General features: G+C 36.4%; 1 protein-coding gene across 3 annotated transcripts in view; it reads right to left on the minus strand.

Annotated features, from left to right (window-relative positions):
* Positions 1-27,304, minus strand: part of LOC129241860 (putative phospholipase B-like lamina ancestor) — an 86,665-nt gene that overhangs the window by 30,986 nt on the left and 28,375 nt on the right. Inside the window, exon 1 of one of the 3 annotated variants that reach the window (XM_054878402.1) lies at positions 17,391-17,703. The exons of 1 other annotated variant lie outside the window; for it this stretch is intronic. The gene's annotated coding sequence lies outside the window, so the exon portion shown is untranslated. Of the gene's footprint in view, positions 1-6,895; positions 7,006-17,390; positions 17,704-27,304 lie in introns of those variants that run through there. One more of the 3 variants, XM_054878401.1, reaches the window with a different exon arrangement.

The following is a 27,304-nucleotide window of genomic DNA, read 5'->3' on the forward strand; positions in this document are numbered from 1 at the left end:
CAAAATCAGCTTCTTGTGATCAGCGATGATGTGGATGAAGCTATGTCGAGCACTACACCATCTAACGTACGTCCCACTCCAGCACAAGATACTATGAAGAAACAGATTGCTAAGCTGCATATGGAGCTTGACCTAAGTGCTGCAGCGCCCGCCGGAGTGATCTGCATACGATTCTTCACGACCGTTTTCTGCCACCTCAATACCCTATCACTCAGGTTGATGGACGTTTGACAATTTCGGACTTTAAAGAACATGACGAGCTAAGCAAGCGCGTATGTTCCGCAAAGTGCGACCCTCACGGATTGTCACAAGACGAGCTAATGAGTTACTGTGCGCAAGCGTCAACGGCTTAGAGTGGATAGATCAGAACGAAGTTGAAGGAGCAGATGATTTTACTGAAAATCATATGGACATGTTGGTCCCAATAGTCTCTCTTGAAACCGCGCATGATTCTCCATGGACTGAATTAGAGTAGATATTTTTTTTTAATCGCAGTAGTTACGATTTAAGTCTTCTATTGTTAAATTTTTATTACACTTATAACTCTCAGCAATATTGATTACTAGTCTTAAATAGTCGTAAATAAAAGCACGGAGCAAATTTTTTTTCTTTTTACAATAACAATCCAACGCGTTTACATAAGAAACCCACATTTTGAAAAATCTCACGTGAGATTGGGGGATGGGGGAGGCGGTTGAATAAAATCTCACGACATCTCACCAGGGGGGGAGGGAGGGACAGAAAATATAAAAAAACACCTCACGTAATTTATGGACGCCCCCTTACGAAAAAACTGAGGTTGTGTTTGTGATATATGAAACAAAATCAAGAATGATAGAAACAAGATTGCGCCCATCAGAGCGTCCGTGACGTCACGTTTGCTGAGTTGCCAACCATTTGCTCTTCGCAATAAATTTAGTGCTTTTTTATACCGAAAATGCGACAATTTTTAAGTTTGGTGTTTGTTTCTTTTTGTTTTTAATTTAAAGCTAGCGAAACTTTAGGTTAAAAAAAAACTGTATTATTATACAAAAGAAGTTTAAAAAAGGCCACTCTGAGAAGATTTTAGTGTGAAAATTTTTTTACTGCTATAAAGTTTGATAATTTGAAAGTGCGAATTTAATTTTTGGCTCCATTTAAGGCTATGCAAAAATATTAAATGCCCCTCTCTCAACTCTTCTTAAGATTGAAAACCTTTTTACACATTTTAAAAAGCCTTTGAATTTATTGAATGCGAATTAAAACCATAGAGGTGTAATCGTTTCTTCCGGTCATCAATCCTTAGTGAGACATAGAGCATCAAAAGGTGTATTCATAATAAAAATAAGCAACAAAATACCAGAAAATACTAAAGAAACCATACTGACGTTTTTACAAAAAGAGTACCTTATCTAGTTACATAACTTCAAATATAGCAAAAAAGTCGTTCTCTTAATAAAAGAGTGCCGCTTAACAAAAAAAACTCATAAATTAAATTGTACATAAGCATAACACATTTATTTAAAAAAACGCACATTCTACAGACAATTTGTCACGCATACAAAGTTCTTTAAGTAACACAATAAAAATTTCGTGTTTTATTTTCTTTAAATGGGCATTTAGTGCATTTTTATATCCAAAGCTAGGCAACTCTGCAGTAGCGAGAGAGAGATTTGACTGCCGAAAGCAGAAGAACACCAACAACACCGGCAATCGCGGGCAATGCCACCAGATGTTAAAAAAAGTAAAGCTAAATAAAATTGAGTGAATTATTTAAATAATTATTAAAAAATGTATATTTTACTAAATTATGAACATTACTTTTAATTAGAATAGGCTAGAAAAATGTCATGTGGAATGAACTAAAACTCCGAGACAAAAAATAATAAAAATAACAAAAAAAAATGCTAAATCAAGTTACGAAAATGGTAATCTAGCCATACTGGAGCTAAAATCACGTAACTAGTTGTCAAATTCGCTGAGCGCAAAGTAACGGGACCACGATGGGCGCCATCCCATTATTCTTTGCATCATAAAACAAAATAAACACAGGCACTGCGTTGCCGTCTGAACAACGACTGATTGCACGAGTGCCTGAATACGTGAGAAATGAGCGACAGAATTCTAAAGCCGAGTATCCGATGACATGACAGCCGAAGTTACTCCCACTCTTTGAATGACCAAACCTTGTAATCTATCAACGTTGATGCCAAAACTGAGATTGTGTTCGCGATATAAAATAGAAAATCGATGCAACACTTACTAATGTTACTTATTTGCCGTGTGAACAACGAGTGATTAGACGAGTGTGTGAATAAGTGTGAATACGCCAAACCTTGTAATCTATCGTTCCTAGCTATATTCTCTAATCGAACAAGGCACCGTAAGAAATGTAATCGAAAATGCACGGCTTAATTCGTCGATAGATTGAAAGAGAAAACTAACTAGCATCCTTAGTAAAACATGCGAAAGTTAACGAAAGATATGACCGTTGTTTGATCAAAAATTATTTTAGCTGCGCAAGATGATTTGCATTGCATGTTTTTTGCCATCTGGAACCGCTTATTGCTTATCAACAAGGCTTCTCAAGTTGCTCACATGTAAAGCAAGACTAGGGATTGGGTCGACAGCAACATTCCCTGCCACTAATTGCCGGATTTGTAGCCACCTTCAAGCTCGTACTGCAATCCCTTTGATTATTTCGTGGGGAGCTTAGTTGAAGCAAAGGTTAAGACATTCCCGCCGGCGATCGAATTAGTTGTTCTCGGCCTCTGGCGGCTCTGTAACTCCAAGATTGTTTCGGAGTTGTAAACGTAATTGCATATCGCTCAGTGAGAGCTGCCGACTATGCCTGCGTTAGATGTAAACTATTTCTCTCCTTTTTTCTCAGAAAACCGTTACCAGCATTCTCAGAAAATCGCCCGATGAGACAATTGCGTATGTACCACCAACGGTACAAGCCGTCCAATGGAACAGGTCTCAAAGTACCACTAGTGGTACATGCCGACGGGTGTTAAACCACAGCTTCTTAACACTAAATTCGCTCCGAAGACCACCATTATGTAGATGAGGATCAAAGAAGTGCTGGTTCGTGCATGCAAGTGATTCAGCTTGCAGCTTGCGGAGATTGCAAAAAATAATTTTAAATTGGAAAATCTGTAATCCCTTTAGTTCATTTCCATTACTTTTCATTTTAAATTTAATATTCCAGATTTATATTCTCGACGACCCTGTGCAAGTCCTTATGTACGAGTCACAAATTAACATCAACATTATTGAAAATGTGACTAAATAAGCTTCATGAATATTATGTGGATATTTCCCTTTTTAAATATGTGCTCGTACTTATACATACATACGTACGTACTATGTAACTCAATGAATTGAATATCAAGTGATTTTTTATGGATTATATCAGGCAGCTAAATAAAAAGCGACCGCACAGCGCTACTATCACTGGTTTAATTTTGGCCTCAATAAAGTTTACTATGCACACACACCTATGCACATACATGCAATTGTAATTGACACCTTATTGTTACTGTTATTCAATATTTCATATGCTCCCTGCATTGATTGTATTCTTAGTAGTAAACAGTCGCACGCAAGGGGCTGATATTTATTTTTAGTACTGTTTATGCGCACGCGCAAGTGTCCTATGCCTATTTTCCTATATGCAAAATTCAAAGCTTATTTTTTATGGCACCTTCGAGAGTAGTCATTCAATTTTTTTATTGCAATCAGTTTTGAGATTTCAATCTTCGGACTACGGAAAAGGAAATTTGTACTGGCACAAATTGCAGATAGCTAATAATTATTCTGAATCTGTAACAGGTAGGATATATCTCAAGGTAGCTCAGTTAGATCCGATCAGATGCTTCCAGAACTCACCAGAACAACCAAAAGGCACAGAACACCATGAGGTCGGAGTGCAAACCTCATAAAATATAGTATCTAAGACCAACCAAAGCTACCATTGGCTCAGGCCTTCATCAATATCGCAAGATGTTTCTTGTTGAACTAACTCTAGAGATCTCAATGCTATGGGATATGGTGCTACCGACGTTCAGTTTTCAAACTCTTCAAGACTAAACTGGGCGGGCGGATCTCTCATCGAGGAAAATTCCGGGGCAAGTATCTGCGAACCAGTGAAAAGATATTCGGAAGCTGTCTAGGTAGGTAGGTAAAATGGCAAGAGTGCCACAGGCACACTCCAAGTAGCACTTACGTGCCGTTTTGATACCATAATGTGGACCATTACCTGTGCAATGAAAAATTTGTGGGAAAAGGAAACCTTCTACAGCCATCCAGTGCTGTTGATGTAGTGGAGGAGAGAAAAGGGATCTAGGCTGGAGAATTTCTTCAAGTCATTCCCAAAGGGCATGCTAAGGAATCTCAGGCGTCTAGCCGCCAGAGCCGGACATTTGCAGAGAAAATGTTCAACAGTCTCTTTCTCTCTAGGATCCCCACAGCTTCTGCAGTAGGGGTTGTACGGAATTCCAAGCATCTCCGCATGCGTACCGATCACTCAGTGGCCAGTGAACACCGCAATGAGTTTGGAAATTGAATGGCGGGGAATTCCCATCACCTTAAGCGTTCTGTTTCTATCGTATTGGGGCCATAGTGTTTTCGAAATAGCGCACGATGAGACAGACTTCCATCTGTCTAGCACTTTTCTTAGAAACAACGGACAAAGGGACACCGATATCTGCGATGGGGACAGCTGAAACCGGTTCTGTCGACCCCTTCCTGGCCAGCTCGTCGGCAATTTCATTTTCCTCTATATTCCTGTGCCCAGGAACCCAGATAAGGGAGATGTTTCCTGCTCGATCGAGATGTTTGAGTTCCTCCTTACAGGAGTTCACCAGAAGAGAGCTGCAATACGGCGATAGCCCTAACACAACCCTCAAATCCCAGTTTGCGGATGGAGAGATCAGTGCGAAGAACAGAGAAGAAAGAGGAGACCTGCTTCAAGATGCTACTCACAAAATCGAAATTTTTTTCTTCACTCATCTTATAGTAAATCATTTCAAGAATGTTGTGTCAAAATTTTAAGTGGATCGGAGCAGAACTCTCAAAGTTATAGCCTTTGTAGGCACTCTACCTCGAATGCGGAGCATAGATAATTTTTCAGAGTCATTTTTTCAAACGCGTTTTTCCCGAAACGACTTCTTAAAAGTCGGTGCCAATCACAACTCCGAAACTATTCAACCGATTCTTTTCAAATTTGGCACACGTTTTCTAAATCAAAAATACTTCCCCCCCCACACTGTTTTTTTTTTATTTTTTTTTTTTTTTAAGGTTGTTTTTCACTTACAAATATGGCGAAATTTTTCGCCAAAAATGCTCGTTTTACGTTTTTTTGCCACCAAAACTACAAAAATTAAAAAAAAAAATTTATTCATGTGGGGGGGCGCATTACGTCATACTTTAACTGAAAAATTCGACTTTTTTGGTTTCAGATGATTCTACGACGAATGCCGATTGGCACCGCAGAGCACCTCTCGAAAAACATATCTCCAAAAAAACTCTGCCATGGGCTTATTTGTCAATATTTTATTATTAATATTTTTTAAAAACTTATTGAAAAGATGTACAATAACATGCAACTGATTTTATTAAAGTATCTTAAGCCATATTTCTGTAAAAAATTAAAAAAAAAAGTGTTTTTTAGCGCTAAACCCTACCACCCCCTTAACAAGCAAAACTAGCGCATCGCATGGGATTCGAAAAACCCCACGTGATCGTCGAGAAAAGTGGCAGTTTGGTACGCAGTTTAGAGTGATGCCATAATTGGCTTATTTTTCTTTGAAAGAGCTACTGGAAACACCATTTCGGTCAACGGTGAGCTAAAAATTGAGTGGCCAAAAATTAAAAACATTGGACTTGAACGATCTTTGGTTTCAGCAGGATAACGTGTCATCCCACGCATCATAAGTTCGGTAATCGTGTTAAATAGGCGATCAGGCTGTTAATTGGCCAACTCCGAGCTGTAATTTGACCCCTTTAGACTTTTTGTGTAAGGTGCAGTGAAAGACCGATGATAGGCGAAAAACGTACTAATGATTAAGGCACTTAAGGTGAATATCGAGCAAGCCGTTCGTGAGATAGAACCAGAAACCGTCCCCAATGTCTTGGAGAACTAGGTGAACAGGATGCACTACCGTGAAGCCAACCGAGGCAGCCACATCAATGGAATTGTGATCCATAAATAAAGCGAATGTTGGCTCTTTCAAATAAACTCACAATTTACCAAAAACAAATGTATGTTTGCAAATGTGTTTTCTTTAAAAGAAACCACTATATGGATCACCCTGTGTATAAGTATATGTATACGAGTATAAGTGTGCCACCAATAAAAACGCCTACATTCAAATCCACAAAGAACAAAAGAAATATATGCACATATGTATGTACGTAAATAAGTAATATAAAAACACAGTAAACGCATAGCAACACATTACGTTACACAGAGAAATCATGAATCTTTTACAAAAAATTGGGCTAAATTCAAAAGGCGTACAACACTTTAACCACTAAATTACACAGTTCACTAAAACTTATATATGTACATATGTATATATGTGCCTATGTATATATGTCTCATATGCATGAAGTGGCCTCCAGTCCAGCCACGTGCTAGAGAAGTGATACACGTGTAAACAAACGCTCGGCCACGCCAGATAAAAAAATCCAGATTACCACTACCGCCTCATAAACCAGCGATAACGCGGAAAATTCTTGAAATCACAAATGACTGACAAACTATGAATTTTTACATATTGTAAATGCACTAAGCAAAACTAATAGGTACATATGAAGGTAATTTATATTGTAATCGCTATTTGTCATGAAATCCAATTTTAATACACTTTTCTTTTTTTTTTAATGAATCACTAATCACTAAATGAAATACCTTCGATAAAAGATATTTTCTAGTTTGCTGAAGCGCGAAATTCACAGCCGTGTGCGATGGAAACGTTAGCGCGGAGTGAGTGTACGTTCAGAACTATGGTACAAATAAAACAATTCAAGTGCGACGATCATTGGTTGTGAACGGTGATGAGCGCGAACGGGTGAGCACAATCTCAGAGTGACGCAAACAATGAAGGAGCGGCAAATGCAAGTGAAAAACAAGCGAGAATGCGGATAACGTACCTGCTCTCGTACTCAGAGCAGTAAAGGTGAAGGTGTAAAAAGTTCTCTTGATTGGCATTTGACGTTTCTATTTTTTTTTTTTAAATTTTTTTTGTTAACATTTTCTCATAGTTCTACGCTACACGACCAAGTCAATGGAGCATGGTTGTGTTCGATATGTGCGTGTGCATGTACTACAAACTTACCGTACAATTAAATATGCAAGAAACGTTTGGGCATATAATATTAAAACCTGATCGTGACGTCGAATTTCAACGAACCGCTCGTTGAAGGTTGACAAGTTTTGTGCCGGCTGTCAGCTGTTCGCGCGCTGCTTATGCACACAGATGTAGGTATGCATAACGACTGATATTTTTTTGTCTGTCATTGTGTGATAAGTTATCAACTTACAACGGCTGCATGTACTACATACATACCTATGTGTATATGGGTGTATGCAAGTGTATATAAATACACATGTATGTATTTGTAGGTGGGTGTATGCAGCAGCGTAAAGCGCTCCACAGATATCTACGTACTTACATATTTTCTTAATTGGTTCATACTTGCATTAACATATAAGAATTAATTATAGCTTTGAGGAAAAGGGTACGCTCGATCAGTTTAAAATCATTTCAATTTGCATATGCATTATAGGGTTGCCAATACTCGTATTAGCGTTGAATGCTGATCCCAGCATATTTATTGATAAATATGTTTGTTTATTGCATTTCGGTACTCTTGCCAACGCATAACTTTTTTAAAATTATTAAAAGCTCAATGAGCCCAATATTTTGTTTTAGAAATACCAGAAGTATGTATTTGAACTACACATCAATTTTTTTTTTTTTTTTGTTTTTTTGACTATTTATTTTTTTCTTTTTATTTAAACGTTTATTATTTTTGTGTAACGGTATAGCTCATTGTCTAACAAAAACAATGTAAATCCAAATTTCCAAATTAGAAAATTTCCGCGAAGTTTTTATCTCAATTCCACAATTTTTAATAAGAATTTTTAGAAAGATTTTTGGTATGCAGTTTTACAGTCCATCAAATTTTACGATAATAAAGTGCATGTTTAAAGTTGTTAAAAAATGCTGTAATTTGTTTTTATAATTTAATTAAGTGCGCAACTAAGTTCCCGCTGTTTGTCAATAGATGCCACCAGCAGTGTGTGCTAGTCGATTCTAACATAACCTAAACATCATAAACCAAGCTAAGACAAATGGTAAACAAACTGCTTCGACATACATATTAGTGATTTTGTGGTGGTATCATATACTTTTGGTTTTATGAAAATGTCTGATTTTGTGCCGAATAATCGTCATTTGCGGGAAGTGTTGATTTTCCTCTTTCATTCGAAAAAAACATTTAGCCGGCGTACGCATCGAGAACTACAAAAAGCTTATGGAGATGCTGCTTTAAGTGAAACAACGTGCCGAGATTAATTCCGTCGCTTCAAAGCCGGTGATGTTAATGTTGGCGACCGTCTGCATGAAGGAAGGCCAAAAACCTTCGAAGACGCTGAATTGGGAGCATTGCTCAATGAGGATCCGTGTCAAATGCAAGAAGAGCTTGCTTCAGTATTAGGAGTTACCCGCCAATCCATTTTCAAGCGATTGCATGCTTTGGGAATGATTCAGAAACAGGGGACTTGGACTCCTTATGAGTTAAAACCAAGGGTTGTTGAACGGCGTTTTTTCGCCTGTCAACAACTGCTCCAGCGGCAAAAAATGGATTCATTACAGCAATCCAAAGAAAAGAAAATGATGGGGACTGCCCGGTCATGCTTACAAGTCGTCGCCTCGGCCAAATATTCACGCTGCGAAGGTTATGCTATATATTTGGTGGGACCAATTTTGTATTATTTATTATGAACTGTTGAAACTGGGGATCGGTATCGACTTCAATTGATGCGGTTGAGCCGAGCACTGCGCGAGAAGCGGCCGCAATACGCGAAGGGGCATGAAAAAGTGATTCTACAGCTTGACAACGCTCGTTCTCATGTTGCCAAACGCGTAAAAACCTACCTGGAAACACAGATATTGCGCCGTCCGATTATCACCTGTTCCGATCGATGGCACATGGTCTAGCAGACTAGCAGTTCCATTCATATGAAGACATCAAAAAATTGCTTGATCCGAGGATATCCTTAAAAGATGAACAGTTTTACCGCGACGGTATACGAATCTACCCGAAAGATGGGAAAAAGTAGTAGCCAGCGATGGGCAATACTTTCAATGATTCACTTCTAACCATTTTTTTAGCATAAAGTTGTATTTTCATAAAAAAAAAAAACGAGAACTTAGTTGCGCACCTATTATAATTTTAATTTCCTGTCGATATTGCACATAGAAAAAGTATTTTCTAACAGCGGTCACCCCTCGGCGGTCAATGAAAAACTTCAGACAATGTAATGTAATGATATTCTTCTTCTTTTCGATTTGCGCTAGGACCGCTTAAGCGATTTTGGCCGAGTTTAACAAAGCGCGCCAGTAGTTTCTCTCTCGCACTAACCGACGCCTGTTGGAGACACCAAGCGAAGCCAAGTCTTTCTTCTCCTAAATAGAGAAGGCCTTTCTCTTCATGAGGGTACCACGGGTACCAGCATCGAATACTTCCAGAACTGGAACGTTTGTATCCATTCGGACGACTTGACGTAGCCATTTAGTGATTTTAAATAAGAATGAATAGATTTTGAACATTCTTTATTTTAATCAAAACAACATACGAGTACATATACAATAAGGGATTGAAGGAGATAGCTCGTGACCTTACCGTGTCTCATGAATCAATACGCATACACCATCAGTTGCCTGAATGGTGCTATCCACATGAGCCGGAACCCAAGGAACTATGTCAAAGTCGGTCAAAAGTGAAAGTCATGCTACTCGTTTTCCTCGTTCCAAATCATTCTACGATAAATAAAGAATATTATTTGCAAGTTATGCGGCGTTTGAGAGAGAATGTGCGTAGTAAACGACCCAATTTGTGGAAAGAAAACTCATGAATCTTGCACCATGATCAGACACCGTCTCACAAGGTTCATATTGTGAACACTTTTTTGACCAAAAATTCGATAAATATCATCGAACAACTACCGTATTCACCGGATTTAGCCCTCTGTGACTTTTTCCTTTTCCTAAAACTTAAATCGAGTCTAAAGAGGCCATTAAGGAGAAATCGCTGAAGGAGCTGAAAAAGATCTCTTCAAACGCGTTTAAAAGGTGCTGTGATGACTGGACTAATCGTTGGCATATGTGTATTCCTTCGAGTAAAGCCTATTTTGAAGGTGACAAAATAAATGTTGATGATTAAATAATTATTTTGCGTTTTATAGACCATTTCCAGTTACTTCTTTTACAGAATGTATAACAAAAAAAAAAATACCAGTCTAACGGTTAGACGCGATAGAAGTGAAACCTTCCGTAAAACAAACTGAGAGAGAATGAGACGAAAGCAGCATTAGGGGCGGGATAATTATAGGTTCATTATAATATTGCTATAAAGTTCATATTTTATTTTCTTCATTTTATTATTATTCATCCTCAATGTTTTCAATTTCAACAAATGATACGAGTGGCTTATGATAGCTAAAATATGATACAAATGCTTTGGTTTCGATGTTGTCAACATATCTTTGAAATACCGCGTCAAATGTTGTTTTTGATCGTGTTGTCGATTCAGTGCGATTGTTACACATTTTTAAATTGAATGTTGTATTGAAAAAGTCAATTGAAGGAACCGCTGTGTCCAATGCAAAATTTACGTTAAAATCGCCACTTAAAATCATTGGAACTTTATCGTAATCTTTTCTAAGTATCCGCGATACTTCTGGTGTATACTTTATTAAATTTTCGTGAATGAATTCCGTGATGCTATTTATTGATTTTTTTTCTGTCGATATTCACGACACTTTTCTGCATTATTTTTCGGCATAATTGCGGTAAATATTTAAAAATGAAAATATTTACGAATATAAAAATACACACGCGGTTGCTATTATGAGCGTCCCCAGCAAAACCTGCGTGACCGAAACTCTAACACAATTACATTTTTTTGAATGTTACAAACACATATGCACGCAGGTTTTGCTGGGGCGTGACCGAAACTCTAACACAATTACACATATGCACTCGTTTTTTTTTGAAAATCGACTTTTTTTTTTGTTCTCCGCCACCTTTGGAAAATGTGTAAACAGTAAGCAAACTTTATTCAAATATTTTCCCTCATTTTTGCATCAGTAAAATTAAACAAACGCCGTAGCCGAATGGGTTGGTGCGTGACTACTATTCAGAATTCACAGAGAGAACGTCAGTTAGAATCTCGGTGAAAACACCAAAATTAAGGAAAACTATTTTTCTAATAGCGCTCACCCCTCAGCAGGCAATGGCAAAACACCGAGTGTATTTCTGCCATGAAAAAAAGCTCCTCATAAACATATCATAAAATAAAATAAAATAACTGTATAAAAAAAATTTTTTTCTTGTGATTCGAACCAAGGATTTTGGATCGGAAGCTCACATTGCTAGTCGCTCGGCTACCGCGCCATGCTGTCGGCGCTGGCCTAAAAGTTATTTAATTCGTCGCTACGTTTATATCAACATATAATATAACGCTTCGTAGCCAAGAGGGTCGCTTTTTTCGTTTCACTTTTTCTCAAATCACTCCCAACGATTCTAAAGAAGTTTTCACTTCAAAAACATAAACATTTACTGTCATTATCATCAGTTGGTTCCGAGTTAGTCATCTGCTAGAGTTCCAATTTATTAAAACTCTCGAAGTATGAACAGTATAAACTATGGCAGTTAAGTTCCAGGTATTTTTCAATTAAATACAAACAAGCTAAGAGTAAAGCTTATCGAAAATAATATCGTTAAATATTCACAATGATATCAACTTAGCTCCTATGATTGGCAGTCCTCCACAATAAACCCCTTCAGCACCGTCATTCAGGTCTGGCCTTATCTCTAGTGATTACCCGGCTTAACCCAGCTCAGCTGTTGCCCTGAATGCGATACAACAAATCCTCGCAGATCGATTTTCACTCATTTTCCCGGCGCCTCTAACAAGAATGCATATAAAAAGTCAAGTGTGCTGTCGACTGCTACCATCGACTGGTATCAAAAGACGGTCCCCTCTCTCTCATTATACACCAAGCATTTACAGATCTTATAGCGATTTCGTTTCTCCTAAAAAATGTTGGCTTTCAATTGAGCTCCACTTTTTTTGTATTCCATCCTAAAATAAATGTAATTCTTAATTAGGTAGTTTTGGATTAAGCGAAAAAGACATGCTAGTTTTTAAAACTATTTTAGAACATATCATTTTTTAATGATGTGAAATAGAAAACACTTGGTGAAAAATTGTCAATTCAAAACTTTGTCAAGCAGCCATTTTTAGCTGTTAGCGCTTAGTTCTGATTTTATTGAGGCTTTTTTTTTTATTTGCCTTCCCTTAACTAAAAACAGAAAAAAGATCAGACCCCTGAATTAACATTTAAAAACAAGTGTAAGTACAAAGATTTTTTTTTGTAATTAAAATCAAAAGAAATTTTATGCCACTTGGTTTCGCAACCTTTCAGTCAACTTTATTTTATTTTTATTTTTTTTCTTTGTATTTTACTTTAAATATTTGCACGCTTCAACAGCACTTCAACCAATTTTTTCGACTTATCACGAAAACTTACAACTAAACTCACTAGACTAAACACGAGTCATAATCAACTTTATGAGGGCGACAGCGACTTAGTCAAGCATTGCAATAATTACTTGCCACTGCAGCAAGTTTACGTACACGTGTCAAAAACAAAGACGGCTGCTCCAATTAACTGCAATGCATTCGAAAGCACACCTTCGCCCACACACTCCCACATACATACGCATGTGCCAACTTGATGCCCATGCAGTTACAGAATTATGCGAAAGTAGTTGGCGTAAGTTGATATCTGACGCTAAACTGTGGCTGATAAACCGTAAGCTGCTTTTGCAAATATTTGTTAAATTCTTAATGCGCGATGCATCTTATTTACTTGACTATATAGACATACACTTGTGCTCATATAATTAAGTCACTTTATCTTTTCACAATATTCGCAATATGTTTCGAGCTGAATTTTTTTGTTAATTTTGTTTAAAAATATATTTGATCCATCGTATAGCAAAAAGCTTATAAATCAAAGCTCCAAACTTTTCAAAAAAATTCGAAAAAAATATCGTAAAAATTTGCAACTTTTAATCAGACTCCTTGAGAAACTTCTGGGTGCACAATTTTATAGCCCATTCAATTCAAATATAGTAAAGTGTAAGTTTGAAGAGGCTCAAATATTACATTGATTTTGGATATTTTATTTTATTTTTTTTTTTTTTTTGCCGCGGTCAAGTGTATTTTTTCCATATAAATATTTGGAGCAATTGTTATATGCATAACATTGTCAACAAGAAAACGTATCAAAAATCCACGCGAGTCTTGAGCCACTGGCCCCAAATTATGCCAGAATTGAATGGACAACAAAATTTTTCTAAAAGTTCTGACAAAAGGTTTGAATTCCTTGATGAAAATTTATTGAATTTTTTAAATTTTGTAAAAAGTTTGAAACTTTGTGCTTTATAAGTAAAAAATTAAATAAAAAATGAATAAATAAAACTTTGCAATATTTGGCGCATAAATTTGTAGGTAGGAAATAAAGAAAAATTCAGCCTTGGAAGTGATTCTGGCATTAACATAGAGAAAATGAATGAATTGAAAAGCACATAAAGCCAGTTAAAAAGCTTAAATTCTTCGGGCTCTACATCCGCTGGGCTCAGTAGGCAAACGAGAAGTAGAGCTCTCTCTCGAAGGACTAAACTGGCACTCTACAAAACGCTCGTCATCCCCGTCCTATTATATGGCACAGAAGCATGGACGATGTCAACAGCGGTTAAAAAAGTTTTGAGAGCCTTCGAGAGAAAAAATCTGCGTAAAATCTTTGGCCCCCTCCGCGTTAGTGAGGAGTACTGCGTACGGTGGAACAGCGAGTTGTATGAGCTATATAGGGTCATGGACATAGTTAAGCGTGTAAAAACATGACTTGGCCATGTCAACTGTATGAAAAAATACGCTCAAGCAAGGTGAATCACGGTACCCCAAAAAGGAAGGCGTGGAATAGGAAGACCACATCTCCGTTGGAAAGACCAAATGCTGCAGGACCTATCTTCATTCGAGATTTCCAGCTGGCACCAACGACCGCAAGACAGAAACAGCTGGCGCGCCATTTTTGATTCGGCCAAAACCGACACACGGTTGTAGCGCTAAATAAGCAAGTAAGTAAGTATACATCCATCCGCTGACATATGTTTCTGTAGCAATATTGCCGTGTTTATATAAGGCTTTCTTCGCTCACTTAAAGCTATTCAAATCTTGATCACAATCAAGAGCTCAAAAGATGAAAATGTATAAAGTGCTAGTGAAGCCCATACTAGCATACAGCAGCGATGCATGAATACTTAAGGCAACAGACACCACCCAAATACTGAGATTTGAAAGAAAGGCACTACGAAAAATACCATAAATGGTTCCTTTCGCCTGAATGACGGAACATATCGAATCAGATGCTTTTCATAAAAAGTCAAAGAATAAGAAGGTTAGGGCACTTGTGCAGAGTGCCAAAAACAGGGTTGCGTTCCATAGACGCTTACAACGCTGGATTGTTGAGATCTGACCTGCAGAAATTGCGAATCACAAACTGGACAGACGTACCACGGCGAAGGTCATTGTGCAAGGGGAGTGTTCTGAATCATTTCCCATTACATCGGGAGTTCAACAGTTAAACAGGGAGACGATTTATCAACATTTTTATTCAACCTGGTCCTGCACGCAGCAATTACCGAACTAAATCCAAATGGGACTTTATACAACAAGCCGTTCCACCTTTTTGTGCATATGTAGATGATATACTTATCATGGCGAAAAGCAGGAGTGAGTTACAGAGTCCGTTTAAAAAACTAGAAAAAAGTACGAACTACCGGGCTAAGAATTAATACAGAAAAAACTAAATTTATGGCCGGTCCAGCTTCGGTTTAAGACATGATGACCTGCTGATGGGAAATTAGGTATTCGAGTATGTTCAAGAATTTACCTATTTGGGTATCAAAATATCGGCCAATAAGAATATGTCATTGACAATAAATGACATAGTTTTACCAGCAAATTAAGTTATTATGTCGCGACCAAAAGTTAAGGATATACAAAAGCTTGATCCGCCCTGTGCTAACTTATGGTTGCGAACTATGGACGCTAGAAACCACTGACATTAATCAGTTAATGGTATTCGAAAGAAAAATTTTACCAAAAATATAAGAATAAGGTATAATCATGAGCTGAAACTTTTAGCAAAACACGAAATTGTGATAAGATTTATGTATAAAATCACAAAGCATAAGATGGCTTCGACTTTAGAATGCCCAAGGAGATAACAACTCAGAAGGCAGTTGAATTGCGCCCTGTTGGAGGCCAAAGAAGAGGACGACCTTCTGGGAGAGATAGCTCGAAGACGTTGAAGATGACCTTGCACAGCTGAACATGTGGCGTTGGAAGGAAGTGGCCTTAGATAGAGAGGGGTGGGGAAAGGTTGTGAATGAAGCAAGGGTTCACCAAGGACTGTGATGCTAAGAAGAGCCACCAAAACATGCTTGCTTGCACGGTTTATGAGAATGGGCAAAAATTTCAAAAATGCTTTAATTCGAATCATTAAAACGGAAACGAAATTTCATTAGGCTATCTGGAAAATTTGCACAAATCCATTCATCAACATACATATGTACGAAGTGATTTATAAGCAGAATGACAGCGCAAACTATTAAACTTTAAATAATAAATGTAAAAAAAAACTTATTATTTTTTCTTATGTGGTTAGTACCTCTATTCAAGTAAACCAATAAATCAGGCTGAGTACTTGAAGTTTTACTGCTGCGAAATACCGCTAGATGGAACAATATTTTAATTCATGTTTATTTTCGATAACAGTATAGTCTCCATTTGAATTATCAGAACACCTTGGATTGCTTGATCAAATACGGTTGCTTTAATAACTATTTTCTTCCATAAAAGTTATTACTTCTAATCAAGTGAACCGAACTGTACATATGTAAGTATGTATGTATATTCCTATATTATACATGTAGAAAAATCTCTGGATCTCTTAAGTACAATAACCAATTTTGTTTTTCAGCTCTTTCTTGATATCTTCAACCGATTTAAATAATTTATTTTTAGGTAAAGCTTCAAATAGCCTTACGAACTTTGCTGAGACCTATTTGCAAGAACAAAAATTATAAATTTTAAATAATCACCCCTTAACCGTGGTACATTCTACCCGTTACCCTCTGTAATTTACGAACTTATAATTCTTGCCCAAGTAAGATCCCTTATCTTTATGACCCGTCTCAAAGTTATAGAAGTTTTGATTTGGCAACCAAAGCCCCCTTCTATGTTCGCACGTGAAGTGCAAACCGGATAGTCGACGGAGTTGATGGTGAGTGCATGTTTTAGAGTTCTCTCAAGCGAATTGAAAGAAATGGGCCCATAAACGATATGAACGCATGAAAAAACGTAAACAATAAAGCCATTTCCAATGACGCGTAACTCAACTTATTTGTGCATTTCAATACTATTTCAAAATTTCAATCGTTCACATTTTCGTAAGCTACAAACTCAGCTTTTTTTATTTTTATTTTGTTTTATAGTTATATAGTGAAGTTAAAAGTTCTGAATAGCTTCCGCTAGATATGGCAATTTAAAGGTGGCATTGCACTTAAAAAAATATATTTCATAGCTTTGTGTTTGACAAAGCTTGTTGTGTGTTACAACGCTCCACAATTGAGGTAAAACGAAAGAGAAAATTCAATATATTCTGCGAATGCAACAGCAGGATGCTGAAGCAAAGATTCCATTCTAGAATCGGCAATGTTGATAAACCGACATGTTGAGCCCAGGAATGGGAGATTAGTCGGAAAACTGTTTGGAACCATTTAAAGGAGGAGAACTTTCTACTTTACCCAATATACATATGTAATATAAAAAATTGTAAATGCTCAGTCACAGGTAATACGAATTTACGTTGTAAAATAAAGCATGTCCACACATAAGCATACACATAAATACTACAGACAACGTTTCCACATAACTGACGGTCTATGCCTTAATTAGTAGTGACAGACTTACAATTAAGTAGTTGTCAGCCGTTAAAAAAACAAACTTTCTGAACACACATACGTGTATATATTGTACATAAATACCTTTCAGAATACAGCATTAATAATCAAGAAAAAATTGTGCAATTTCCTAGTGTTTTTTTTTCGATTTTCTTTTTCTTGATATTTATCTTATATGACTCCGTAACTTTTTATTTTTTCAGAATTTTTCGTAACTTTGTACTTATGTAAGCATTTCTTATATTTTTGTTAAATAAAATATTCTTTTGTAAAAAGATTTCTTAAACAATTTTCTTCACTCCACAAACTTTGCCACTTTGCGTTTCGTTAAAAAAAGATAACAGAAATTTATGAATTTCTTTCGATTTACGATTTTACACTACCACGAACCGATCTGTGCAGCTAATCGGTCAGGACTGTGCACAACTCTAGTCTCTGTTGTTCCTTTATCCAATCGATCAAGCACTCAAAGCTAGAGTACAAAGCCAAAAACTAAAAACAACAAAACCGAATTAAAAAAATCAAAATATACTATATAAAATAAATTTAATTGTATGCATGTTTATAAGAGTTTCCGCAATAATACTCGAGAGCATAATTTTTGGCTGTTGATTTGGCACCGACGCTGGTGATCGTACTCGTTCGGTTTTGAACTTGGCCGGCAAACGACGTTGAGCACCATTGGCCGCAATTAGTGTTGGTACATACAGTACTGGTACGTAATATTTATTCGTGGGGTTAAATTCAAATGTTCTCAAATTTTTCATTGTTGTTTTTTGTTTTTTGATTTTTTGTGTCAAATAGGTGTAAGTACATTTCTAACGGAAATGCGCGCGCTCATAATACTTTATTAATTTCGCTGATTTTTCATGCATTATAATTTACGAGAACAAACTTATTATTATTATATAAGCACATACATATTTACATATAGTATGTATGCATGCCATAAATTATATATAGCGCACTTATTGAAAAGTTATTATCTATTATACTCAATAATATTTATAGGAATTGGCGCAATTATTGAAAAATTTTATTATTTATAAAATTTGCTTATGCTAATCTTGATAGCGAAATATTTTTGTAGAACTTTGCTTTCGCCGTTTTCAATAGATGGCTGCAGTGGTAAGCGTTAGTCGAAATAGACAGTTGTAAATTACAGTTTGGTTGAAAAGTATTCGATGCAAAAATAAAGGAATGTGACTTTGTAATGGGTGATCAAGTTGGAGGTACTTTTTCTGGTAAGAGTTTTTTGACAGATCACGCGTGACTGCTGTAAAATTAAAATATAATTTTTTTCAATATTCATCGACATTTCATCATGGAAAGATCTTACAATTGTGTTACGAAAATCGACGCTCTGTGTTCAGTGCGCGCTCAGGCCAACTTATGGTGTACATAACCATTCAGCGTTGAGGCTCATTTTTGGCTTATGGCTACGTCAATAAGCAAAATTACTGTATTTAGGCTGAAAAGCAACACAAAGCCATTTAAGAACAGCCATTACATCCATTGAAAACAAACGTATGATGCGACCTATGGGCTGAAGTAATCATCGGATCATATTTATTCAAAAACGACGCCGGCGCCAATGTAACAGTAAATGGCGAACGCTATCGTGCCAATGATGCCGAAAATTGAAGCCTGTGATCTCCACAACATTTGGTTCCAACAAGACGGCGCTAATTGTCATACAGCTTGTGAAACAATCGCAGTAAATCGCGTCGTTGTTTCGGTTAACAATTTATCTCTCGTCTCGGCCCAGTGGATTGGCAACAAAGATCGTATAATATCACACATGGATTCTTGTTTGTGGGTTGTGTAAAGTCTAAATGCTTTGTGGATAAACCAGCTTCGATTGAGGCAACGGAAGACAACATTACTAAAGTTATTCACGAAATACCCACCGAGTTCCTTCAGCGAGTCATTCAAAGTTGGTATTTATAGATGGCTGATTGATTAAGCTCTGCTAAGTACTGTTTTATAACTTCATTCTAATCTTGATTCTACCTAAAATGCTTTCCACAAAATAATTGTTTGAAGTTTTTGCGGAGTTAGTAGTAGCTGGGAGCCAAATTTCGTGATTACAACGGGTGTTCAAATAATTCGTACTTTATTTCATTTAATTCAGTCATCGTCAGAACGATTTTCTTGATGAAAAATGTTTCTGTTTTCTTCTGTATGCAGATATTCTCACGTTCTCACGCTCTCATCGAAATTTGGGTATCTTGGAGTGATACTTGACTCCAAACTCCATTGGAAGCTACACATTGAAAATCGAGTAAACAAGGCTGGTATAGCCTTCTACTCCTGCAAATCTATGTTCGGTAAAAAATGGGGACTCAAGCCACAGGTCGTGTTGTGGATGTATAACGCAGTGGTTTTGCCAGTTTTAACGTATGGATGCCTGGTTTAGTGGAGAGCTCTTCGGAAGGGCTATAATATCACTAAACTACGGAGGGTGCAAAGGACTGTATGTATTGGCATCACCTGAATGTCCTTTTGCACTTACTTCCCATCGATGCTTACATTATTTCCATCGCAGCTCAAAGTGAACTCAGATCTATCAAGGGAATGGTAGCATTTTCAGGCAGTTAACACCGCATATCTCTCCATCCTAAAACTAGAGTTTGAGGGTCGTGCTAGGGCACTCTATAGGCAGGATTGGATCGAGAGGAAAACCTGCACCAAAGCTTGCACCTCTGTCTTCACTGACGGTTCTAAGATGGAGCAGGGGTTTTCTCTAAATCAGCCAATTTATCTATCAGCTGCTAGTGTTTTTCGAGCAGAAGTCTTTGCGATCCTACAGGCAAAATGCTTAGGAAACGCGGAAGCGAGGGAGATATTAACCTTTTCTCCGATAGTCAAGCCGCGTTCAAGGCTCCGACGCCACCAGAACGAAACTAGTAAACTCCCAATTTGGGTCGAACTTTTTAGTTTCTTTTCTATAACTCACTTAAATTAATTTTTTCATTTACATACCTATGTTCTGACTAAATAAATTTCTTAAGAGAAAAAATAGATATTATTAATATACAAATAAATAATAAATATTATTATAAATAAATAAAAATAAAGAAAAAACATAGCCATTTAGCTGATTTTTTCATGTAAAGGCCAAAAATGGTGATATTTTTAAATAGGGGGACATCAGAATTCGTTTTAGAGGTATGGTTCCTTCGGCAAAGTTTCTTATTTTGATCCCTAGAATACGATTTTCACAGAGCAATGAGCGATTTTTAAATCGACCCGCCCTAATTTATACATTCTTTCACTCTGCTTTTTCTTTGATATCATCAGTGGTGGCCTGTCTTCTTATTTTAGAGCGCATTATAGAACATTTGGGGAATATAATATAACCCCTATACAGTTAGAATTTTCAAAAAATCGATTTTTTTTGTTAATGTACATATATTTAAGAATACACACAGAAAATTTAATATCGTTCCGGTAAATATTTGCGAAGTTACACGCAAATTTGAAAAGGCGTTTCAGCCACACAGAAACTCAGTGTTTTTCAAACTTTAAATGCGTTTTTCTCCAAATGGTGTTTTTAAAGTCGGTGACCAACATTACACGAAAACGGCTAAGCCGATTAGTCTCAAATTTTAACAAGAGCTTCTTATTAAATATATTTTTTAGTAATTAATCGAAGATTTTTTCTCACCGATAAATATTTTTTTATATTTACATAATTTAAGGCCGAAATTTAGGTCAAAAATCGATTTATTATTTTTTTTTTTGACAGGCCGCCATTTTGTCAAAAAAATTTATTTTGTTTACTCCTTCGATTAATTACTAGATTTAACATTACTTTAACGAAATCTGTTTGGTTTTTTAATTTTAGAAGATCCAGTTCCGAGATATAGTGGTCACCGCAAAACGTCCTTTTTGAGAGGAGCTCTCAGGGATCAGCTGTAGCCCCTTTCCAAATAAATATTTTTACTAAAAATAAGTCTTAAAATTCAGTTAAAAGATAACAAATTATGTGCACAAATTGTTAGATCAATAAATTTAAAAGTTTTCTGAGAAAAAATTCTGCAAAATTCGCTGTTTTTCGGCTTTCTAACTCATAACCCCTAAATAAACGTTTAGATTTTTCAGCAGATTTTTCATCTACATATATTCTCTTCTTACTTTCACTTCGTCATTGAACGAATTATAAATATATTGTAGATAAATAATATATGAACTATGAACGCTAGGTTTGTTTTTGTTGTAGTCTGTAAGAAATCATCTATTTCTATTATAGATTTACTAATAATAAATAAACAAATAAATTCTAGGTTCCCTTCAATTAAAATCCAATAGATTTATATTTTCCCTCAATGCATATCCCAAAAGCACATTTAAACACATCAATTTAAGTGCTAAAAATTTTGAATCAACCATCAATCATTTTTGCCCTGAAATACAGGTAGAGAAAAGTTCCAAGTGGCTACGAAAATATTTCCTTAAATCCAATTGCTGTAGTAGAATTACGGTCACTGTACCAGGTGGTATATTAAACATAAATTTTTGTTAATAAAATTATGATTGATGGTGATTCCTTATATTTAATTCTGCAAGAAAATCTACAATACTTGAATATGATTATGAAGAAGCGAATATTTTAAAATAGAGATTAGTTTCTAATTTCTCTGAATTTCCTGAAGATTTTACAAGAAAATGCAAAATTATCATTTAAGTGGTTTTGTGAAGTGCCTGTCATGTCTATACAGATTTTATAACACGTCAAATCGCATGTTTCAAATCATATAATTCAAATATTCAGATGCACACATACACATACATATGTTTGCAATAAACTTTAAATGACGTGATGTCAATTGGAGAATTTCAATTGCAGATCAGGGGCTGGCATGAATGAAAATACAATAGTAAAATAAAATCAATTAATATAAATGAGCATATGTGCATATGTATGTACATACACAGGCTAATAGTGAAGTGAAATATTCGCTTGCAAATGTACTTATTTACATATATTTATACGCATTCTTACGCTCGAATATGGCAGATAAAATAAATGAGGAACAAGTAAATATTTATAACTAAAAAAATCCATAAAATTGTAAAGCATTTCACGTGAGAATATTCAGAAGTCGTTTTAAAGGTATTGTACAAGGTGACGCAAAATTCATCATCCAATTTAGTTTTTGATTCACTTTTTTAGTGAGTAAAATAAATGATTTTTTGTGAGGGCAATATTTATTTTTATCTTAACGAGCTCCATTGCTTGCTATTTGTAAAAAATATAAATCTTCCGATAGGATGATTAATTATGTGCCACCTTGTGTTTAATTAACGATCCCCTATGACAACCACCGAGTAATTTGGCTTAGGGCGCAACTTCTGATGGTGATGAATGGCGGTAATGGATCAAAAGGAAAAGAGCTCAATATAAAAACTAAAGCGATTTATTTTTTTTAATTCAAACATATTGCACATTAAAAAAAAACTTTGTTGTCACCTGCTGAATTATACATACACCCCGTTGCAAAATTATAGAATACAAGTTTTGACTATTAATTTTTTCATTTAAATTATTTTTTTATAAAAATATATTGGGTTGGCAACTAAGTAATTGCGGTTTTCACTCATAAATAGCTTCAGCTGAATTTTTAGGTTTGCAGACGTAGTACAAATATAAAACATATTTTGTTATTTGATAGTTGGCAATTCAGCTGTCAATCAGTAAAAAAGTTTTTGGATCGGTTGCGTAGTTTTCGTTTGGCGTTCGTTGAAAAATGGAAAATCAAAGGGAACATTTTCGTCATGTTTTGCGCAAAGGGAAAACCGCATCGCAAGCTCATAAAAAATTATGTGCTGTTTATGGTGATGAAGCCTTAAAAGAACGGCAGTGTCAAAATTGGTTTGCCAAATTTCGTTCTGGTGATTTTTCACTCAAAGATGAAAAACACTCTGGTGGTCCAGTTGATGATGCCCTAATCGATTCGGATCGTCACAGTACAACACGTGAGATTGCAGAGAACATTCATGTATCACATACATACATTGAAATTCACTTAAAACAACTTGGCTATGTTCAAAAACTCGATACATGGGCTCCTCACGAACTGAAAGAAACGCCTTAACAGCTGCTAAATAAACGTAATGAATATGATCCATTTTTAAAACGACTGATAACTGGCGATGAAAAATGGGTTTTTTACAACAATATCAAACGGAAAAGATCGTGGGACAGGCCAGGTGAACCAACTCAAACAACATCAAAAATCAATATTCATCAAAAGAAGGTTTTGTTATCAGTTTGGTGGGATTAAAAAGAATTGTCTAATTTGAACTCTTACCATCCAACCGAACGATCAATTCTGATGTCTACATTGAACAACTAACGAAATTAAACAGTGCAGTTGAAGAAAAGCGGCCCGAATTGATAAATCGAAAAGGTATTGTATTCCATCATGACAATACAAGGCCACACACATTTTTGGCCGCTCGGCAAAAATTATTGGAGCTTGGTTGGGATGTTTTGCCACACACGCTATATAGTCCTGATCTTGCACTATCTGATTACTTTTTGTTTCGATCTTTACAAAACTTCTTGAATGTTAAACATTTCATTAATGATGATGATGTCAAATCGTACCTGATTCAGTTGTTTGCTAATTAAAAATCAGAAGTTTTATGAATGTGGGATTATGATGCTGCCTGAAAGTTGGCAAAAGGTCATTGATCAAAATGGGCAATATATTAAAGGATAAAATTATTTGGTTCCATGAAAAAATTGTCTTTGATTTTCTAAAACAAATCCGCAATTACTTAGTTGCCAACCCAATAGCTCTTTCTACAATAAAACCCAAACAACTCAAAGTCTACAAATTTGCGCAAAATTTAAAAAAAAAATCAAAATTTTTGTTCAGAATTTTGATTAAAAACATTCCACACAATTTTTGTAGAAAAAAACGCAAACTTGAGGTGACTCCAAATTCACGCTGATCTTTCATAATTTCTTCAACCCTTCTCGGTGTTGCGCATTTTCTGCATATAACGAATGCACGACATTTACTTTTTATACGGAGCGCTTTTATAATTTCATACCGATCATATGGGTCGTAGATCTTTAGTTATTTCCGCCACAATTATTTGCCTGAATATTTTATATGCATTGCAAAAATCAAGGAGTAGTAGAAAAACGTAAACAATTCAATCATATAAATGCGCATGTGTTTAGTAGTTACGCGCGTATAAGTTATTTTGTTTTTCAGCTTTCTTCTATGGAAGTTATATAGTGGTTCAGCTTTCTTCTATGGAGCAGTGATGAGTTCTTTATTACACAATGGTTATATTGTGGTTCAGCTTTCCTCTATGGAAGTTATATAGTGGTTCAGCTTTCTTCTATGGAAGTTATATAGTGGTTCAGCTTTCTTCTATGGAGCAGTGATGAGTTCTTTATTACACAATGGTTATATTGTGGTTCAGCTTTCCTCTATGGAAGTTATATAGTGGTTCAGCTTTCTTCTATGGAGCAGTGATGAGTTCTTTATTACGCCATTGTCTTGGCAAAACTGATTATAAGTAAGTAGAGTATAAAAGACTAAAGCTAAGTACATAAACACAAAACATGGATCTAAACTTAAATACATAATAAATATATAAAGATTATGCCATGGGTTTGTGTGTGGTCAGTAAGACCGACTCAGCACATTTCGGTCAGAACTCCAACGCTTGCGACATAACGGAAACGACTGGCCGTTGCTTTGACCCACATTACTTTGTTTATGTTGCATATGTGGTCGGGTTCAACGACATTGTTTGCGCGCGGGTCGCTCGGTGACTTCATTGCGAGGGAAGTTCGATGACTTGGCTGTTAACTAGCCCCCCTTTAAGATTGTTGCCGTCCTCGGTGACACTTAACTCCTTTACCATTTCTTGCAATTTGATGGAAGATCTTCTCCGGTACCAACATTGATAGATGATGCCAATACAGCCAAAGGCAAGGCTGAGTGTTACACCAACCATGAACCAGACTCTGGGAGTCCCTCCGGAAAACATATCGTCTCTTAACTTCTGAATTATATGCAGATTGTGCTCATTCATCCTTTGTAACATTGGTAGGCTGAGCACTTGGTCGTGTCCTGTAATATTCAGCAATGGTGACGCCACGATGCCTGGACTCTTGTTTACAACACCATTGTAGTTAATGTATGTGGTCTCGTTTATAGTCGCAATACGTTCAAATGTGATGAGATGCGTGCCTTCAATTGTCATCACTGGGCCGTCATCTACTCTTACTCTTGCTGATACTTCGTTGACAACGATTATTCCTTCGTCTAATAGGGTAATCGGTTCCAAGTGGCTTGGCTGTGTGTGGCATAACGCTGAGCCTCCGGAATGTAGTCCGCTGGCGCATGTGTCGTAAGCAGATTTCTTGCAGAACGTCGCAAAGTTGGTTGTAGCGCATTCTGTCACAGCTAGGACTCCATCGTCGCATTCAGCTACTATGTTATCATGTACTTGCAGAATGGTGTTATTGTGGGCAACAGGATATATCATAACTTTCTTACAAATAGTCTTAACATTAGGATATTCAATTATTATGTGGATTACTCTATTTGATTGAAATATTTTTATATTTGATACTGCCATTAAACTAACTATTGGGACCTCTGCGAGCTGTTCGGTAAAAATTGATTTTAAATCTTCGTGGTCGAGAATTGCGGGGTTTATGATGTTAGATTTGGCGAGCGTTATAGTGAGCATAAGGTTTTGGATTTCAGTGGTTAACATTCTATTTCGTGCAAGTAAAGTTTCATACAAATGAGGAGAGTCTACGAACTCGCCTTTTTTTCTTTAATTAATTTATTTACTGCATCAGTTAAAAGGTTAATTTGTTTCTGTGCTTCAGTGATTACTATTACTTGTCTGTTGTTTGATTCTATGAGCTCGGCTTCGGTAAGTTTAATCTTTTCTAAGTCTGATGCATCAGGCGTACCTGCAACGATTTTTAAAGCTGTTCCTAGAAAGTCTAAACTTCTGGCCATTCTATGGTGTATCGTTAAGCTAGATAAAATATTCTGAATATGGTCGATATCTACATCTAACAATTTTCGCATGTGTGACTGAGGGAAAAGTTTTGATAATTTAATTGTATCATCTATAATGCTCACGAAATTAGATAAATTTGTAGAATGTCTCACGTAACTATGTTGTTCCCATACAAAAACGTTTCCGTCCTATATCGGAATGTAGCTTGCGTGCGTGAGTTGTGGATAAGAGTATGAGGGTCACTCCGATGAACTTGTATGAAATCTTATGCGTTATGACCTATGTTTACTCACATTGTCCTTATGGACCACCCTCCCCTTAACAAGTATAGACGTTCCCAGGTCTGCTTGTACGGCGCCCTCTGTGCACAAGGGAGATAGTTTGTTACCTAATCTTTTGTTATTTTTGAGGTAAACTTTTTCTCCTACATCAAACATCCTGTTCTGTCTGTTCGGTTTGCATCTAGCTAATTGATCTTGCTGAGCTTTTATTAGTCGATCTTTGTCAATGACCAGCCGTTTATTCTTATTTCCGTTGGAATCTATTCCTTTCTTATCAACAACCCAGCTATTATACGCAGATCTTGATGGCCTTATGATGCCATCTTTCAACAGCTGTGCGACTTCGTTGTTTACAAAATCTGACACGCCTAGTGGGTATGGATAGGGCTTTGAATATACCTCCTTATTGTCTACAGTCCGGATCCTGGTGACGACTGAAGTATTGTAAGGCAGTGCCTCGTTAGAGGTCGCGAATGCACTAATTCTCTTCAGTATCATTTTCTTGAATTCGCCTTTTACGGAATTTGGGACTACGATATCATCGACACGTGTAAAGTTCACGTTATCGCACGGATGGTGATTGAGTATTTCCGAAGTATTACCGTAGTTTATGCTGTTTTCCATCAGGTCAATAGTTACCCCCGCCTGCGTGAGCAGATCGAAGCCTATTATAGCATCAAAGGTGTCAAGGGTATCTAATAT

This window comes from Anastrepha obliqua, chromosome 3, assembly GCF_027943255.1.
Source record: "Anastrepha obliqua isolate idAnaObli1 chromosome 3, idAnaObli1_1.0, whole genome shotgun sequence".
NCBI classification, from domain to species: Eukaryota; Metazoa; Arthropoda; class Insecta; order Diptera; family Tephritidae; genus Anastrepha; species Anastrepha obliqua.